Below are 20256 nucleotides of genomic sequence, written 5' to 3'. Positions count from 1 at the left end.
TGTAAGAACTATCAAAGTGACTAATATGTGCCTGCAATTTTAAAGGTATGATTTCAGTTAATCCCATCAACAGTCCTAGGTGATAGATTATTTAAATTTCTGTTTTACAAATGAGGCAATTGAGACTTAGACAGTGACTAGCCATGGTCACACAGCTAATGACAAACATATGTGGTAGTCAAACCCACTTCTAATTCCAAAGCCCATGTTCATCCATTCCTTTTTCTTTTTTTTTCTAATTTAGCTTTTATTTTTATTAAAGATATAGATGCATAAGGATGCAAATATAGAACTAATTCTACATGGGTGATTATAAGATACAGCAGTTCTCTGTCCCACTCTCCAGAAGCATCCACTTTCAATGACACCTGATTCTTTTCACATTCATTTCTAAATTTGTAAGTAACCTATTTCTTTGTTATTTAAAAAAATTGGAAATTAAGTATTTACCTCACACATGGAATACAAGGACTTTATTCTCTATTACCCACCTATTTCCTAGCACACAATTCACCCTCTCCATTCTTCCAATATAATTAAATTATAATTTTGGTTAGCTCATTATTCAGAGTTTATTATGACAATGGATGCTGAATCATGCAATATACAATTATTTCTTTCTGTTATATCTTTTTGTTTTCCTGAGAGTTAATAATTGCCATCTTGTTTTATTTGCTTAGTTTTATTTTTCTTTTCTTTTCTTTTTTTAAAAGGGCTTTTTTAGAAAAAGATTTTATTTATTTACTTGAGAGAGGGAGAGAGAGAGAGAGAGAGAGAGAGAGAACACAGAGGGAGAGGGACAAGCAGACCCCCACTGAGTAGGGAGCCCAATGTGGGGCTCAATCCCAGGACCCTGGGAACATGACCTGAGCCAAAGGCAGACGCTTAACCAATTGAGCCACCCAGGTACCCCCATTTGCTTAGTTTTCTATATACTTGTCACTAATTTGATGTCAACTCTTCTGATATATTCAATTTCAGCTTCTCAAAGGAATCTCTTCTGGATCTTCTGATTACCTCCAAACTGGACTGGTTGTTCTGTATACCAGTATATATCTGAGTTCATCTATTATCTTGATTAATTCTTTCACCTCTTTCCTTGCAAGTCTGAAAAAGTCTTTATTTTACCATCTCATTTAGTTGATGGCTGAGTATAAAGCTCTAAGTTTCAAAACATTTTACTTTAGAAATTTGGAGGCTTTGCTTCATTATTTTCTGGCTTGTTACATGACACCTGTGAGTTTTTTTTTTTCTTCTCCTTTAAACTTTGTAGGGTCTATTCTCTGTTCCTAGTGTTCTGAAATATCACAATGATGTGTTTTGTTGTGGATCTATTTTGCTTCCTCCTTGGAGACTTGGTGGGTCCCTTTTAATCTAGAAACTCCATCTTTCAGTTCTGGGAGATTGATCACTGGGAGAAAGGTCACTTTGCTGGTGACTTCTCTGTTTCCTTTTTTTTTTTTTTTTTTTAAATCCTGGACAGTTTTCTAATTTTCTTCCTCTCTATTTCTTTCTCTTTTGCTCTTCTTTCTGGGAATTTTTCTCATCCTAATTTCTATTTTAAGCTATCTTATTTTAATTTCCAAGAATTATTTGAATGTTCTTTCATAGTTTTTTTTTTTTAAACAAACCAGAATACTGTTTTCCACTCTCTCTCTAAGATATTAATGATGATTTGGGGAGATGTTTTCTCTTCTTACTTGCTTTTCTTAGTTTGTTTTGGTCTCTGGCTTTTCAGATCAACATATTTTATTGCCTCTAAGACCCTTCATGCTCATGCATTTTTGACATTATGAGAAGGTGTCCTTGAAATTATTTGGTACAGTTGTATTATGATTGCCTCCTGGCTATTATTTTTACAATACCATCAATTTGTAACTCTATCTGGACTTTAGAAATGTGCATTCAGAGATGTCAAACATTTGCATTTTAGAATCAATGGAACAGGATAAATATTTTCTTCAAACATTTGGGGATCCTTGCCACTCTGCTCATAGTTTAAGAGTGTGCACCAAAAATCTGTTTGAAGTGCTCTCTCTGGGATGGTGATGGTGGTGGTGGTGGGCCCAAGGCTTTACTGACAGTGGGTCTTATTGTAAGGTGATTTGGCTTGGCTATTTCATTAGGAAACTCTCTGATGATTATTTTCTTTTGGGCTGATTGGATTCTCAAGAGAAGAATTTTGAATCTTCTGCAATGAGATTGTAAGCCTGGCTGCCAGTCTTCCCAGAGTCAAAAAGAGAAGGAAGGGGATACCTGAGTGGCTTAGTCTGTTGGACGTCACACTCCTGGTTTCGGTTCAGGTCATGATCTCAGGGTCATGAGATCGAGCCCCACATTGGGCTCTGGGCTCAGTGTAGAGTCTGCTTGGGGTTCTCTCTCCCTCCCTCCCTCTGCCCCTTCCCTCACTCAAGCATGCATGCACGTGCTCTCTCTCTTTAAAACAAATAAATAAAATCTTAAGAAAAAAAAGGAAAGAAAGAAGGCTAGGGTCCCAGTTATTAAATGTGTACATTTTTGTTTAGTTGTTTTCTTCCATAGTTTCCCTGCCCTCACTTCTGCCTCATGCTCTTTAGTCCAGAGATGTTCAGTTATACCTCACTAGTGAGAAAAGACCTATAGGTCTTTTCCCTTTGTGGAGTTGGGAAGAAAAGCTGGTGGGGTCTAAATGCTTTTCAAACAAACTCTCAACCAAACCTTCAGTTGTTAGTCCTGTCTTTTTCTCTGCTTTTAAAGAAAACTGGTTCTGCCAACTCCTGAGCCCTTTGAAGGTGTATGATGAATCAGGCTGCCCCTTTGCTTTCCTTACTGTTGGCTCAGGTTAGCTAAACCACCACCACCCCCCCCCATCCCCTATTTTTTCTATCCTTTTGGTTCTATGCCTTAAAAATCCCCTTATTGTTACTTTTTTTGGTTTAGGGAGGAAATGGAGGTAAACATTAACGTTCAATCTGCCATCTTTAACTGAAAGTCGTCATTTATTTTTTAACTCTTCTTATGAGATGTAAGTTCAATTCAGAACATTTGGAAAACAATGAAAAGAACAAAGGGAAAGACATAACCCATAATCTCATCAGCAGAGATTACCACAGTTAACATCTTTGCACATAAGTCTAAATATTTCACTGAGGGTTGCTAGAGGGGAGGGGGTGGAGGGATGGGGTAACTGAGTGATGGACATTGGGGAGGGTATGTGTTGTAATGAGCACTGGGTATTATATAAGACTAACAAACCACAGACCTTTACTTCTGAAACAAATAATACATTATATGTTAATCAATTGAACTAAAATAAAAAAATAAATATTTGTGACAAATTCTTAATTTTGGAAATGATGAGTAAACTAGCATTTTGGAATGAGTAAACTAGCATTCAGACATTAAGGACTTTTGACACATACTGCCAGTTTGACCCATAGAAGAGTTATTCTTATGTACAATTCAACCATCAGCATAGAACACCTATTTTTAAAAAAATATTGTCATCAAAATGATTAGTATTCTTTTTATGTTTTTGCCAACCCTGTAGACAAAAAAAGGGGGTCTTTTTAAAATTTGCCTTTCTTAAATCCTAGTGACTTTAGGTCTTGTAATATATATAGTCTTATAAAATCTGATATAAATTGTCAATTTGTATTTCTTTTTTTTATGAATTACATTTTTCATTTCCTTTGCCTATTACCAATTTGTGTTTTTATCTTATTGATTCACAGGAACTATCAAGGCTATTGATTCAGTACTCAAATAATTTTCCATTTGTCTTTCAATTTTCTAAAGGTCTTTTTCATTTTGTGCTGTCAAGCAATTGATGCTTCCTTTTATACCTATATTTTTGTTATTCTGTGCTTACCTACATGGTCTTCTAGTTCTTATATGGTTCTATAAGGCATTAAATAAGGCTCCAACTTTAGTTTCTTCTTATATTATTTACCAATTTTCTCAGCAATATTTATTTAAAATATATTGTCACATTGATTTGCAAAGCTGGAAGCATCACAATTCCAGACTTCAAGTTATATTACAAAGCTGTAGTGATCAAAACACTATGGTACTGGCACAAAAATAGACACATAGATCAGTGAAACAGAATAGAAAGCCCAGATATGAACCCAAAACTATATGGTCAATTAATCTTTGACAAAGCAGGAAAGAATATCCAATGGGAAAAGGACAATCTCTTCAACAAATGGTGTTGGGAAAACTGGACAGCAAAATGCAATAGAATAAAACTGAACCACTTTCTTACATTGTACACAAAAAATGAATTCAAAATGGATTAAAGACCTAAATATGAAACCTGAAATCATCAAAATCCTAGAGGAGAACACAAGCACATGGGCAGTACCTCTTTGATGCTGATCGCAGCAACTTCTATCTTAAGATATGTCTCCTTAGACAAGGGAAACAAAACCAAAAATGAACTGTTGGGACTTCATCAAAGTAAAAGCTTCTGTATAGTTAAGGAAACAATCAACAAAAATAAAAGGCAACCTATGGAATGGGAGAAGATAATTGCAAATGACATATCTGATAAAGGGTTAGTATCAAAATATATAAAGAACTTACAAAATTCAACATCCAAAAAAATGATTAATTCAATTAAAAACTGGACAGAAGACATGAATAGACATTTTCCAAAGAAGACATACAGACGGCCGATAGCCACATGAAAAGATGCTCAACATCACTGATGACCAGGGTAATACAAGTCAAAAGTACAATGAGATATCACCTAACACCTGTCAGAATGGCTAAAATCAACAACACAAGAAACAATAGGTGTTGGTAAGGATGTGGAGAAAGGAGAATCCTCTTGCACTGTTGGTGGGAATGCAAACTGATGCAGCCACTGTGGAAAACAATATGGAGGTTCTTCAAAAAGTTAGAAATAGAACTACCCTATGATCAAGTAATTGCACTACTAGGCATTTACTCAAAGTATACAAAAATACTAATTCAAAGGGATACATGCACCCCAATGTTTATAGCAGCATTTTCTACAATAGCCAAATCATGGAAACAGCCAAAAGTGTCCCTTGATTGATGAATGGATAAAGAAGATGTGATACACACACACACACACACACACACACACACACACACACACACACACACACACAATGGAATATTACTCAGCCATAAAAAAGAATAAAATCTTGCCATTTGCAGTGATGTGGATGGACCTGGAGAGTATTATGCTAAGTGAAATAAGTCAGAAAGAGACAAATACCAAATGATTTCACTCACATATGGAATTTAAGAAACACAACAAATGAGCAAAGAAAAAAAGAGAGGAGAGGCAAACCAAGAAACAGTCTCTTTACTCTAGAGAACAAACTGGTGGTTACCAGAGGGGCCGTAGGTGGGGGGAATGGGTGAAATAGGTGATGGGGATTAAGGAGTGCACTTGTCATGATAAGCACTGGGTGATGTATGGAAATGTTGAATCACAATATTGTACACATGAAAATAATATCGCACTGTATGTTAACTCACTGGAATTTAAATAAAAACTGAAAAAATATATATTGTCACATTGATTTGAAATGTCACTTCTCTTTGGATCTGTTTTAGAACAAAGAACACAAACCATCCAGTACTCCATCCTCCCCCTTCAGAATAGGTGAGTTCCTTTTTCTTCCTGAGTCTCTATTTCTTCATCAGCCAGCGATGTCAGGTAACTGCGTTATTCTTGATGTTGCTGTTTTGCGGCCAGATATGCTTTTATTCATTAACTTCACAAACCTATACGGACCTGCTACAGTGCCGGTGTTTGTGCTAGGCACTGAGAATACAAGAGAAAATTAAGCAAGCCCCCTGTGGTAGTCACTGCAGTAAGCCAAAGACAGAGTTATCTAGGAGTAATTCTGCTGTCTTAGGACAGCTCATTGCTATGCAGGAAAATGCGGGATTACAGAGTCTGGAGGACATTGAGCAAATGGTAACGGTAGTTGTTTCTGGGGGTGTGATCATAGTTGAATGTTGATTTCTTCTTTTTTCTTTTCTGTTTTGCTTGTAGTTTCCACAAGCATCCACATGTTTTTTGTGAAATCATTACTGTTTTTGTTAAACGAACTTCAGTTTCAGAGTTGGCTTCCTCATAATCCTTGGTTCATAATGCTCTCTTGGGTCCCACATTCCCTTTATGAAAAGAAAACAAGGAGAAGGGATCTACAGAGGTTAGTGCAGACCCAAGGGAGGGACGCTTTCCAGAGAACGTGACGGGGGGGTGTTCCTGGGGTAGACACATGGGGGCGGTGAGGGTCCCAGGTGCAGCAGTCTGGAACAATGTGGACTTTGGGGAATTGTGAGTAATTCAGCTTGTCAGGAGCTGAGGTCGAAAATGGGAGTGACCATGTGTTTTATCTGGTGTAGTAGAGAATAGTGGAAATGAATAATTTTAAGGCTGTGAGCATTTGCATGTCTAAGGATCTCATATATCCAATTAAGCCAGTCCTTTGGGGACATTTTCTCACAAATGGAGGATTAGAGAGTCGTCTTATTAAAAAGTGTAACTTTTAAATATATCTCTGGTATTATAGTAGTACCGGAGAAATAGACTCTAAGCTGAAGAATCCTTAGGTGAAATAAACAGTATAAATAAATGCATATTTACACGGATTATTAACAAAATGAAAACTTTTACAAAGACCACCTTTCTATCCAGCCAATTTCTCCCTCTCTACTGCATTCTTCCCAAGGGACCGCCAAAATGTCCTTGACTCTTCTGTCATCTCCGTGCCTCTCTACTTACTGATTTATTTTTCTGCTCTCTTTCCCAGAAGAATGACACCATATTGTCTATTCCACTTTTCCACCTTTCCTTCTCTCCTGAATCCTCTCAGGCAGGCCTTCCACCCTACGGTGCCACTGAAACCATTGTTACCAAAGGTAACAAAGACCTGTGTCTTGCCAAGTCCCATGGTCCATTGCCATCCCTTTTTGCTGTGTCTTTCAGCAATATTTGGCAAGGTTGACCACTCCTTCCTTTTGGAAACATTTCTCTGAGCTTTCCTTCCATTCCATTCTTCTAGAGTTCCTGCCACTTTATCAGCTCCTCCTTCCCAGTATATTCCACTCTAGATTTTGGAATATTCTAAGACTCAGCTCTGGATCCCTCTCCCAGCCCCACTGTTGATGCTTACTCCTATTTTCTCCCTAATGATCTCATTTGCAACCTTGGCTTTCAGTACCATCTATATACTGAAGACTCCCAATAGTTTGATTTCTCTAGATGCCTAAGCCCACCTGCTAGCTTGACATGCTCACTTAGCTCTTTATTAAGCATCTCAGACTTATGTGGCCATAACAGAACTCTTGCTTTTCTACTTCCTCATGACAGTTTCTCCTGAGTCTTTTCTGTCTCAGTAAAAGGCACCACCATCTTACACACTCTCCAGGACCTCAAACACAGAAATCATTCCTGATGCATCTCTTTCTATTGCTCCTTATTATCCACCTGTCTTGGCAGATTTATTTTGAAAGTGTCTTCCAAATCTGACCACTTCTCCCCGATGGCACAGCTCACATCCTCCTCTAAGCCACTGTCTTGTCTCAGCTGGGTTATTCTAACAGTCTCTGCCCAGCCCCACTGCTCCTCTTCCTACCGCTTTCCAGTCATTTCTCTGCAAAGTGGACACAGTGATCATTGCGAGCAGCATATACCTACTAATGCATTGGGCGTCAATGACAATGAATCCAAACCCCTTCCAAAGCCTACAAGACTCATGCTCAGCCCCCATCTGCCTCACGGTGGATGTTTTGTATATTTCCCACCTTCATTTTCTGCCTCTCAAACACACTAAACTTGTTCCTGCCCTTGGGCATTGGAGCTTGCTCTTCCCTCTGCCTAAAATGCTTTTTCCCCAAGATCTTCACATGACAGGTCTCTGCTTAATGGCTACCTCCTTGAAAAAGCCTCCCTGGAGTCACCTAGACCCTCTCTAATGCAAAGTGTTTTACCAAATTCTCAGAGTAGAACTTATTCCTATCTGATATTTCCTTTTCTCTTATTCTTGGCTTTCCTAAACAGAATGAAAGCTCTGAGAGCAAGAACCTTGTAGGACGTGTTTACAGCTGTATCTTTGACACCTAGGACAGTGCCTGGCACTCCATAAGTGTTTGTTGAATGGGAATGTGATATCTTGTTACCCCTTCATTATAGCCCTGTGACAGAGATATTGTTGTCCTCTGTTTGTAGGTGGGGAAATGACATCAAAGAGGCTAATAAGTTTGTCTGAGGTCTGATAGCTATTTTTTTTTTTTATTGAGAGAGAGAGAATGATAGCATGAGAGGGAGGAGGGTCAGAGGGAGAAGCAGACTCCCTGCTGAGCAGGGAGCCTGATGCGGGACTCGATCCTGAGACTCCAGGATCATGACCCAAGCTGAAGGCAGTCGCTTAACCAACTGAGCCACCCAGGCGCCCCAGTCTGATAGCTATTAAGAATATAAGTGTTGGGATCCGATTCCAGAGGCTTTGATTTTAAAACCAGTGATACTGCCTGAAAAATCATCCTTCTGGAATCCAAAACTTATTTTATAAAAATGGGGAGGGATTCCTAAAATGTCTATAAGCAGATGAGTTAATTTTTATACCTGGGGAAGCAAACACAAGGGAAACTAAGTTTAATAAAAGTATGAAAAACTATTTTTATCTGCAGAGCTAATAGGATTGAAACAAAATTACTTTTTAAAAAAAAAACTGTAATTAACACATAGTGTTATTTCTGTTAGAACCTGTAGCTTGGACACAGATCCTAATATTGAGTGCACAGAACTCTAGGAAGGGAGACTGACAGGTTGTGTTACATTCAGCCTTGGCTTGTCCCACAAAGGTCCCAACCTCTCTGGGTGTCACTCCATAAATTTCGCTCAAAAATATGTACATGAATGATTTTGCACATCCAGAGCCTTCAAAGGGTTTCAGAGTAAGATAGTTATGTATTTGTACCTGTAAATAATCGAGTGTGCCTCTTTTCCTCACCCCCGCAAGACCTAAGTTCTGGAGACAGCCCATTCTAAGTATGTCCGAAGATCCTTGAACTTTCGTGGCCCATACAGAGTCACTGAGGTTCTGCAGTGGGTCTTGCTGGCAGTCAAGGTGTGCCCTCTGATCTCTTGGCTCCTCATAGAATGGGGACAGAGAAAGGGCTATTTGTCCAAGGAGGTAGGATCTCCAGGAGGAGAAGTCCGCACTACACCCCCCCACTTCCTCACCACACTCTGAAAGTGTCCCCTTGACCTTTGGCTCTGCTTAGAGAATGGTGGGTGGGGTGGAGGTAGGGAGGAAGGAATATTTCAGCTGAGAAGTCCAAAGGCAAAAACTCTTTTGTTTCTCTACTTTGATTCTCTAGAAGGTCAATTCCCTTCAGAGTATCCCACCACCAACTGGAAAAAGATATTTTTCAGACAATTGGGGAAAAGTTAACATGAAATCTGTTATTAGATGCTGTTGATTTTGTTGGGTGGGGCAGTGGTGTTATGGCTACATTTTGAAAGTCTTATCTGTTAAAGATACATATTGAAATATTTATGAGGAAAACAACATGATGGCTGAGATTTGCTTCAAGCTGCAGAAGAAAGTATCTATGTATGTTTGTGAAGAGCAGGCATATAAAACAGGTAAGGTAGAACATTGACGGTGGTTGAAATTGGCTACGGGAGGATTCTTCATATTTGTCTCTCTAGGTCTGTATACGCTTTTAAAAAACCATTATTATTATCCAAGATTATCCTGTCAGGTTTATAAGCTACCTTTTTTAGTTAACTTAAAGAGCTTAGTGCTGCAGAGGGTCATTTAAGGAGTTTATATAGAAAGAATGTCAACCAAGATCCTAAAGAATGTATACTCTTTTGCTCAGTACTTACAACTAAGTGCTTTAAAATAATCTATTTTAATGACAATGAATTTTCTATGTAAGTAGCTGTGGCGGTTAATTATGTGTCAACTCGGCCAGACTATTTAGTTGTTTGGTCATACACCAGTCTAGATGTTGTTGTGAAGGTATTTTTTTGATGGGATTAAGATTTTAGTCGCTAGACTTTGAGTAAAGCAGATTATCCTCCCTGATGTGAGTGGGCCTTATCCAATCAGTTGAAGGCCTGAAGAAAAAAGACTGAAGTCTCCTGAGGAAGAGGGAATTCAGCCTCCAGATGGCTGCAGCATCAACTCCTCCTTGGGTCTCCAGCCTGCCCACCTGCCCTGCAGATTTCGGACTTGTCAGCCTCCACAATCGTGTGAGCCAATTCCTTAAAAAAAAACCCAACCAACCAAACAAACAGAAAACCTTTTTCCCTCTCTCTATACACATCTTATTGATTCTTTTTCTCGGGAGAACCCTGACTAATTAATAGACTATGCTGCTTGAGTTGTCTGCTCAAGTTTCAACCCTTTGGTGCAAATCTTTCTAAAGAATAGCACCCTTTTTGGTCAAAATAAATAGATCCCACTGACCCTAACTGAAACATTCTTGGATGATTCAGGGTCACAATGGTGGTCCGGACTATGGATGAGACCTGTGGGGACAGGGGAGGCATAAACTTAGGGGGTGCTAAGTGCTTCCCATGTAGCTGGCACTCAGTGAATGTGTCATGGTGGTCTTACCTGAAGGAGGCCTCACTTTGGGACCGTTTTTCCTTCTGTGAAGAAGATGGCAACTGCTTCAAGGTATAAGCAGGATGGAAAATCAGGCTGTCCTTGTTGTAGGAAGAATCACTGACAGGGCATCCCCTGCAAGGACAGGGTAGGTAGGCCACATCATGTTATGACCTTTGAATGGTCTTAAAAGCTGCCTCACCTCTGGAGTGGGGTCTTCAGGCAGGAAAAAGAAAAGAGGCTCCCAGGTCTGTAAGCTGGACCTGGTTTTTCTTCAGCCTTGGGAGCTGCAGGTTACCTGGGAGGGGGAGTTTAAATTAATGTGGGGTGTCTAGCCCTCAGCACTACTGACATTTTGGGCCCAGTAACCCTTTGTTGTGGGGCTAGCGCCAGCATTGTAGGGTTTTAGCAGCATCCTTGGCCTCTACCCACTAGATGTTAGAAGCACCCCCTTCCTACCTGTGACGATCAGAATGTCTCCAGCTGTTGACAAATGTCCTTTAGGGAGCAAAATTCCCTGTGGCTGGGGATGACCGTGTTAATGGGAGAGGCCCACTTCCAAGATCTGCTTCCTTCTGAGCTCAGGCGGGATTCCTGTTTCCTGAAGAACTGAAGAACCCCTCCTAAAGGTTTGGTCTCCGGACCCAAGGTAAGGAAGCAGAGGCACCAGGCTTCACATTAGCATTTTGACTAGACTTGCAGAAACAAGTGCTGCCCGGGTGGGCCATGGGGTTCCTCGGTTACTGTCACACAGTCCTGGATTCCCTGGGCTCTTGGGCACAGCTCAGAAGCCCGACCACCATAGCGCCGCAGGCCAGAAGTCTGGAATTCCCTCCTTTGCCTGGGGTGGCCAGGAGGCCGTCTGCTCAGGCCCTTCCGTCCCCAGGGAACCCATGACTCCCCACCGCTGTGGATACCCCTCTCTGTGTCTGTCACCCTGGGGTGGTACCCACCTCTGAGCTTTAGACCCCACCTGCTAAGGTGAATTGCAGACAGGGCACCGAGGCAGCTGAGCTGGGCTGGACTCTCACAACCCTACTCGTGGCACATTTTTGCACGAGAGTGCTGCTGGTTGCATAGTGCAGAAAGTGTTGGAGGGACTGAGCTTGTGACATTACCTGTCTTCCATTCCTGTCTTCTCCCTTCCCACACGCTTGCTCTTCTGATGTGATTTTCCATGCCAACTTTGCCCCTGTGTGTCTGATCATGATGGGGCCAGGGGTTGCCCAACAGTCACATGGCCTCAGGGGTGCTGGACCAGGCTGTGAAGGGCTGATGAAGCATTGTAGATAAGGCACAGTAAATGCAAGGGTTTGGATCTCATTACCCCATGAAGCTGGGAAACAAGATCAGAAGAAACTGGCCCACCCTGCGGGTGTCAGGTAATGTGGTGGTTTTGGAGCATTTCCACACATTCTTTGGCATTTCTCCATTGAAAGGTGGGCTCTAATTCCCCACTCTTTGAATATGGGCCGGCTCAGGTGACTCACTGCAGAGAGAGAGAATGTGGCAGAAATGGCACTGGATGACTTCGGAAAGCTGCTTTCAAAGGCTATACAGTCTCTGCCTCGCTCTCTGTCTCTGTCTCTCTGTCTCTGTCTTTCTGTGTCTGGCTCTCTGTCTCTGGCTTTCCATTTCTGGCTTTCTGTCTCTGGTTCTGTCTCTGTCTCTCCGTCTCTGGTTCTCTGTCTTTTTTTTTTTTTTTTTTTGCCTCTGGCTCTCTGTCTCTGGCTCTCTCTTTCTGGGGATGCTTGCTCCCGTTTCTAGGCAGCACGGAAAGCACCACGTGGGTGCTCCAGTCATGGCCCTGGCCAAGGCCCCGGCAGACAACCAGCAACACCTGACAGGTGAGGCCCCAGCTTCCAGGTGTTTTCAGCCAGCAGCCTTCCAGCCTCGCTAGCTGATGTCTAATGGACTGGAGAGGAGCTGTCCTTGCCGAGACCTGTCCAGATGTCGGATTTGGGAGCAACATAAATGCCTTTATTGTTTTAAGCCACTACATTTTGGGTAGTTTGTTATGCAGCCGTAGATAAGTGGAAGAGATGAAAACATTAGCAGGAGGAAAGCTACTGTTCACGAGCACTTATTGTGCATTCAGATCCACACTAAGCATTGTAAACGATCAGCTCATTTTATCCTCACGGCAACGCTGTAGCGTAAGGTGAGTACTATGCTTTTAACCCCACTTTAGAAATGAAGAAAATAAGACCCAGAGAGGTAGAGTAACTTGCCCAGGGTCGAGCGGCTCGTGAGAAGCAGAGTCGGGACTCAAAGCCGGAGCCCGTGATGCACACGATAGGTCATGACCCACTGGTAGTGTGGGCGGAGGGGCACGTGCCATCGTGTCCCAGGCTGCTGGCTGAGGGCTGGAGGAGGGGTCCCGGTGTAACTCCTTCAAGCTGCCTGGTCGTGTCTGCTGCATCTTACCCTTCAGCAGCTTGGCTTCCCTTGCTGGTCCCTGCCCTGGCCGGGCACCCCGGCTACTCTCTGCTCAGCCCCCTCATCCTTCCGTCTGCCCAGCAGTGCTTCTTAATGTCCTCAATGCGCTTGATGCACCAGCAGCATCGAGCCTCCAGCGCCAACTCGCTGCAGGAGCATCTCTGCAGGTGGGACCAGGAGACCTGCCTTTCTCACAAGCTCCCCTTGGGATTCTCATGCAGAAGATATCTCGAGATCCTTGACTTTAGGGACATATGCAAAACACAAGGAATCTGTACATACACTGGAATACAATCCAGCCTGGAAAAGGAAGGGATCCTGACACAGGCTGCAGCATGGGTGAACCTTGAGGACATTATGCTCAGTGAAGTAAGCCAGCCACAAAAGGATAAATACAGGATGATTCCACTTAGATGAGGCTCCTAGGGTAGCCAAATTCATAGAGACAGAAAGCAGAATGGGGGTTGCCTGGGGCTGCATCAGGGAGAACGGGGACTTGTTTAATGGGTATAGCGTTTCAGTTTGGGAAGATGGATGGTGGTCATGGTTGCATTAACACTGAGAATGCATCTTATGCCAACGAACTGTGTACATTTTAAAATGGTAAAGTTTTATGTGTATTTTGTCACAGTAAAAAACAAAAACAAAACGAAAGAAAACAAAACAAAACAAAAAAAACTGCAAGGAAATCCAGAGGGGAGCCTGCACACCTCTTTGAGAAGTGATCACAGAGCCCCAGTGACCTGCAGCCAATTTGCTGCACACCAATAAAGAACCAATTCTGCTCCCCTTCTTGCAATTGATAGAACTGACAGAATCTGCTAGAGTTCCATTTTCTGATGTGCTGGAGAATGTGCAAAGTCCCAGTGGAATTTCATGGGATAAATGCTTCCAAAGCACTGGGGGCATTTTCCTCCCTCTTGATTTGGACACCATTTGTCAACTCGTGCTTGACCTTACACGGCCTCCAAGACAAGGGAGAGTCGACCTTGATGCTACCTTGTCCCTTGGAATTTGTGTAGAGCAATTGCTGCAGGTGTGAGTCAAGATGACAGTTCTCCTGTAGCGCAGCATTTTTAAGTGAAAAGGCTTTGATGCAGAAGACTCTCCTCAGAGATGAGACCTGATTTCCCAGAGGGATTCTCTCTTGACAATGCCGCCAGATCGGATGCAAGCCCCCACGTGCTTCACTTCTACTCTGCTATGTGCTTTCTCGTGATTAATCCATAGCATCCTCCCCCTTGTGAACCAAGCTGTAAGTACGGTGGGATTAGGTCGCAGGGGTCACCAGAACCCCGTTGGCAAATTGTCAGAGTTGCGGAGAAAGAGGCACGCGGAGCCTCCTCAATCGCTTGGCAGCCAGAGCTGCAGAGGGTGTGAAGGGGGAGCAGAGCTGGGAAGACAGGCTCTGTCTGTAAGGTGTTTGCAGACTGGCAGTGGGGAGAGAGGGGGTGTCCACACGAAAAGGGACAATGCAAAGGTACCATGGGAAAAGTTCTGTGAACCGATGGCGGGTGGAACCTTGGAGGAGTGGGCACGGGAGTTGGTGGGTGCTGAGGGAAGGGCCAGTGGAGAAGGGTGACTTGGATAGCCCTGAAGGGTGGCTGGGCTTCAGTCCAGTGGGGTGGACCGGAAGGAGGCACTCCAGGGGCTGCCAGTACACCAGCTTGACTGCTGCGCCAGGGGAGGCAAGAGAGGCCTCCCGGGCGGAGTGTTTGAGGGGTCCTCATTCCCCGCTGCCGCCCTGCAGTCACACCACTCTGACAGCAATGCCTCCTGAAATTTTGCATGCTCACTGCCTCTCTTGGTGCCGCCCAGCCTGGGCCCTGCTGGAGCCACAGGTCCACGGGGAGGAAGGAGTTGGCTCGTGTGCACGTGGTTGTGGGGTAGTGAGGACCAAAGCTGGCTCCACACACGTCCCACCGGAGGAGGCTGGCTCAGGGCTCAACTGGAGGCCACATCTCAGAGTCTTCTGTCAAAGGTCACTGGTTCCCAAGCTACAACAGTTAGTGACCTAAATGAAGTCAGCTTTTGATTTTTGCCCTTTGGTGATGGGGACTCTTGCTCTGCATTTCCCTTCTTTGGGAAGTTCTGGTCTTAGGTCTTGGGCACCATCCACTGAGGCCAGGTATGGAATAGACAACTATGTCCTCTTCTTGAGGATACTGTTGCAACTGCTGTGATTCTGGGGTGCGGCGTGTGTGGAGGTGGGCCCTGGGCTGCAGACGACCAGCGAACATTTATTTAGCACTGTTTGGGCATCTACCCTGTGTTCTTGCTCTGGATGTTGATGTCGAAGGCATTACCTACATGGTGACTGAGCCCTCTACACTTTCTGAAAAACCTAGTCATTCTCTGCCTTTCTGAACTGATAGGACAGTTGCAAGAGGGCATTATCTACACTGGAAACTGTTATCTACCTCATGGTGGCTTCTAGAGTGAGCTCTGCAGACCCCCTGCTCTGGGTAGTGGGGGAGCATCCATGACTAAGACCCCAGCTGGGGTACCAAGTCCTGTGCTGGGTTTGTGCCGAGGCCACACCTCCCATGGGCTGCTCCCCTCAATGACTGCGGGTGGTGGGGGCATGAAGACAGTCCCCACACCTTCCTTGGACCCCTTCCTCTTTCTATTTAGTTCCATCTTGGCCACTGCTTTTTGTAGGATCCAGACCAACACAACTTACTATTTTATTCTGCAGAAACGGAAAAGAACTTTATTTTTACTTAAAACAAATTTTTTTAAAAGATTTTATTTATTTATTTGACAGAGAGACACAGCGAGAGAGGGAACACAAGCAGGGGGAGTGGGAGAGGGAGAAGCAGGCTCCCCGCCGAGCAGGGAGCCCGATGCGGGGCTCGATCCCAGGACCCTGGGATCATGACCTGAGCCAAAGGCAGACGCTTAACAACTGAGCCACCCAGGTGCCCCTGCAAAGAACTTTAAAGGGACCACCCAGGGAGCTTTAGTGACAGAAGGCCTCCAACAGCTGTTTAAAGGTGACTGAAGGATATGCATGGCTAGCCACAGGCCTCCTGCTACCCAATGCAAGATGACCCTTACGCTGGATGTGGGGACCCTTCTGGCTTATGTGATGCTTGGGGAACAGTGGAGCTGTTGGGCTCTTAGGCTGTGAAGAAGCTGAAGTTTCTCACTTCTACCAGGGTAGGTGGCAAGGGCCAGACTCAGTCCTTTTCCTGGCATTACCCACCCTGGCCCTGCAGTGCACCATAGGGGACAGGCACTGAAGCCGGGGTGGGAACCCATGGGCACCAGCGTGGCTGAGTGGGAGGGCGCTTCACCTGGCTGGGTCATCAGTGACATAGGGGTCTATATACTCGTCCTTCTGACCTCAGAAGGCTGCTGTGACAAAACGCAGGAAAGCCCCTGGGAGATGGTGCAATGCTATACAAAAGCAAAACACAGCTGAGTCACAACTGCTTTTCGTGGTTTCTCTTCCTCAGCTCTGCTTTCTTTCTCCTTTCTTGGGAGTTTCCCACCTTGCAAATCTCAAGGTAAGACAAACTGGAAAACCTGCCCTGCATTTTCCTTATCAAAATGCGTGAATGAGCCGGTGGTGGAAGGCTGAGCCTGCATCTGGTCTACACCTGCTGACCCCTGAGTAGCTCTTGGCGAGGTTTCTGCTGGACATTTCTGCACTGCAGAGGTTAAGGGAGAACTTGGCGGATCTGGGAACTCCCACTGCAAAGGGTACATTGTATCGATGTTGAGTTTACAGGAGGGCAGTGAATTACGAGATAAAATAGACTGTTTTGTGTCGCCTTGAATGAACACAAATGGGTTCTGCGTTTTAAAAAATGTGCCTGGGAGAATTGGGTCAATTATTTACCACAGACAGGGGGGGAAAGTCCTTTATGCTAATTTGATACTATTAAAATGCAGTCTGGGCACTGAGGTTTGAATTCACTGCCGAAGATGTAGAGGTCCTATACCCTGGATACTACTTTCTCATCTCTTAACTTTGTTTTAGTAATGGAAAAGCACGATTGCTTAGGCTACAGCGCTCCTAGGATTTATACCATGCCCTCCGCACCGGCACATTTAATACAGCAGCTTCTCCACCGGAGCACATTGCCGAGCAAGAAGGGGAGGCTGGGAGGGTGTTTTATATCCTTTGGCACAAGTTGAAGTTATAAAATCACTTTGCAGGAAGAGACTGGGGTGTGAGGAAATACTCTGTAAAAGAGAGAACTACCTTTTGGAGTCAGAAAAGGCAAGAGAACAGGAGATTGAAGGTGGAATTCTCCTCGGATGGGACGCTCTTGATCCCCTCCCCCGCCCACGGTTCCATCGGTCAGATACTCTTTCCATCAGTCACAGAATCTCTGCTCTTTTCCACTCCTCTCGTTTTTTCCACCTTCAGAAACCTTTGCTTCCTCCCATGGTGGTGTTTTAGTAAATCTACTGCCCTTAAACCAGGTCCTCGTCCTTAAGATTTGCCATTCATCATTTACTTAGAAATACATTTTGGGAGAAGGTGGCAGCGAAGCCAGAGTGCTCAGCTGATCCTTATCTGTGTGCTTTTCTGACCCTGAGCCCATGGTTCCACCCCCCCCCGCCCCCCTCCCAGCTGACTCAGCATGTGGCCGAAGCATCTCAAACTCTGTTCTCATTGTGAGAGAAAATACAGAAGCAGGCGCTGTGGAGTGGGGTTCACCGTGGCCTCGGTGCCATTACCTGCATGGCTCCCCAGGACGGGTAGTGCGGCTTGCGCGCAACGTACTCCTGGTCCTCTCATCAGGGAAATGAACCTGCCCTGCTTCAGGCAGAAAGCCCAGAAGCTCCTCAAGGATGCTGTGGGGCACCTTTCCCGTGTCGTGGGTTCTCATAAAGGCTCACCCCATCCTAGCTGTGTGACATTGGGCAAGTTACTTGGACTCTCTGGGCTGTAAAATGGGAATGATAATAGATACCTTAGAACTCTGGCAGGAATTTAATGGGTGATTACATGTAAAACCACCTCACACTTACTAGTGTTGGATATTACTATTTTCATTATTGTTTCTAAAGGAAGAGAAGTGGCCTTCCAGGCTGAGAAGTCACAGGGGAGGTGGGCAGGGGAGTGGGTCAAGTGGGAGAGCCAGAATCACCTGCTCAGGCTCTTTAACAGAAAACACCTTTCATAAACCTAGTCTTCATGATTTGTTTTTTGGGTGTCATCTCTGTAGACACAGCAGACACACTTATCCCCATTTCACAGATAAAGAAACTGAGGCTCAGGTGGCCTAGAGCCTTGTTCAAGGTCATCCTCCAGTCAGTGGAAGAGGGGCGACTGATCTGAAAGGTCCCGCGCTTTCCCCTGCATCACACTATCTCTTCTTCTGACCCTGAAGTCAGGACCAGCTGTCCCCAGTCACTCCGTGGTAAAATGCCTAGCTCTGGGCCCATATGATCTTGCACAGGCAAAAATAATTTCAGAGCATGCAATGCCATCGCTTGGAAAGAGCCTTACATTTGTTACATGAAGCACGTGGATGAATTCATTCCCCAGCAAATGAAGTGTGTCATCTGGACCCCAGGGCAGTTCTTGGCTTCACATCCTATAACCACAGCGCACATTAGGGTGGGCTGGTGAAGGGTGGGTGGATTAAGGTAGAGAGGATGTAATTTTCCAGAAATTGAAATAAACATCTCAGTTATGCTGGAAATAAATGGACTTGCCAAGGGATCTGGAGGGATGGGAGTTTAGCATCGCCTCTTTTTGGTGTCTCCAGCGGACACGGTGGCCAGACGCCTGAGCAGCCCGTGGACTCTCACTGCCACCCTTGATGCTCTCTCCTGCTCTTTCCCCCCCCTTTTTCTCCCAGGCCGCTCTTCCCATCTTGAGGGCCTCGTGATTCCCTACACGCGGTGGGAGGATTTCTGTGCATCAGTGTGTGTCTCCCTGCAAAGTGCGTGTGTGGGGGGTGGGCCTCTGACAGCCCTCCCGATAGGACTGGACACAGAAAGCACGTAGGTTAAAAAAGCACGGGGTGCCAGATGGTGCATGTCCTCTGCATGTGATCAGTTTTCAATTAGCAATAATCGTGCCTCGGATAAACCTCATTGGCTACGATCAGAACAGCATGGGCCATATCCATTTACTTGTACTATCTCATATTCTTGTTCTGAATTGAGCCCTTTGACTATAAACTTAGGCATATAAACTTAGGCAGGAATCAAGTCTCTGTCTGATAACTTTAACACAGAGCTGGACCTGCCTCTCCCTGCAGCCTTCTCTACCTCCTCCCATTCTAGGCAAGATTTTTACAAAGTCCAACACCATAGCTACCTCTGGACTTTGCCATGGCATGAGTCCCCAGATGTCCTTCTTTTATTGCAGATGCTTGGAGTTAGGTTTCTCTGCAACCAAAAGAGACCTTCCCCGTATGATATGGCAATGTTGGAGGGCAATTGGTCATTTAAAATTATATAAGTAACTTCTGTATTGTACTTTATAGCTTGCAAATGGTGATACCAAACATTTCTAAGGTATTTCCTATATGCCAGACTCTGTTTTAAGTCCATTGTACGGAATGATCGTCAGGTAGGTTTTATCATTGCCATCCCCATTGTACAGAAAGAAAACTGGCCAAGGTGGTTCAGGAACCTGACCGAAGTTATGCAGCTAATAAGAGACAGGGTCAGAACAGGAATCCAAGGGTTTGATTCCAAGTCGGCTATACATTAACAGTAAGGATAATTATGGTGTCTTTTACGTAATATTGGAGATTTCACAATGTAAAGAGGTTTGCCCAAGATCCTACAGCCAGCGATTGACGGAGCCAGGACCTGAACCCGATCTTCTGATCCCAAAGTCCTGCCTCATGATACTGTACTCCATTGCCTCAGTTGTAAAGGGTAACATGCTAGCTGCGGAGGTACTGTAGCAGAGAGATGGTTCTGGAAGGCATCCGTGCACAAGGGAGAGCCAATGTGACCCAAAACACAGGGAGCTAGGAAGTTGTGACAGTGTCCAGGGACAGAGCGTGACCGAGAGGGAGCAAACCTGAGAGAGAGTGACTCAGTATAAGTGAGGTTAGGGAAGGAAGGAAGATTCCGGCAGGAGGTGTGTGTGGGAAGGCAGGCCCCTGAGGTTGCTGGGGTGCAGGCAGAGGCAGTCAGAAGGCACCCACGGGACACATGTTTGGGCAAAAAGTGCTCAGGGGGATTCCAGAAGACAAGAGTAAGCAGAGAACTGAAAGTGTGAATTAGCGAAAATATG

General features: G+C 44.5%; 1 long non-coding RNA gene across 1 annotated transcript in view; it reads left to right on the top strand.

The window, feature by feature from the left end:
- The window catches only part of LOC113927065, a 52216-nt gene that overhangs the window by 18766 nt on the left and 13194 nt on the right, over nt 1-20256 (top strand). Inside the window, exon 2 of the long non-coding RNA XR_003521495.1 lies at nt 5575-5623. This is a non-coding gene — a long non-coding RNA (uncharacterized LOC113927065). The remainder of the gene's footprint in view (nt 1-5574; nt 5624-20256) is intronic.

Source organism: Zalophus californianus, chromosome 7 (assembly GCF_009762305.2).
Source record: "Zalophus californianus isolate mZalCal1 chromosome 7, mZalCal1.pri.v2, whole genome shotgun sequence".
Taxonomy (NCBI): Eukaryota; Metazoa; Chordata; class Mammalia; order Carnivora; family Otariidae; genus Zalophus; species Zalophus californianus.
Note: the sequence above shows the minus strand (reverse complement) of the source record. Positions and strands in the feature narration are given on the sequence as shown.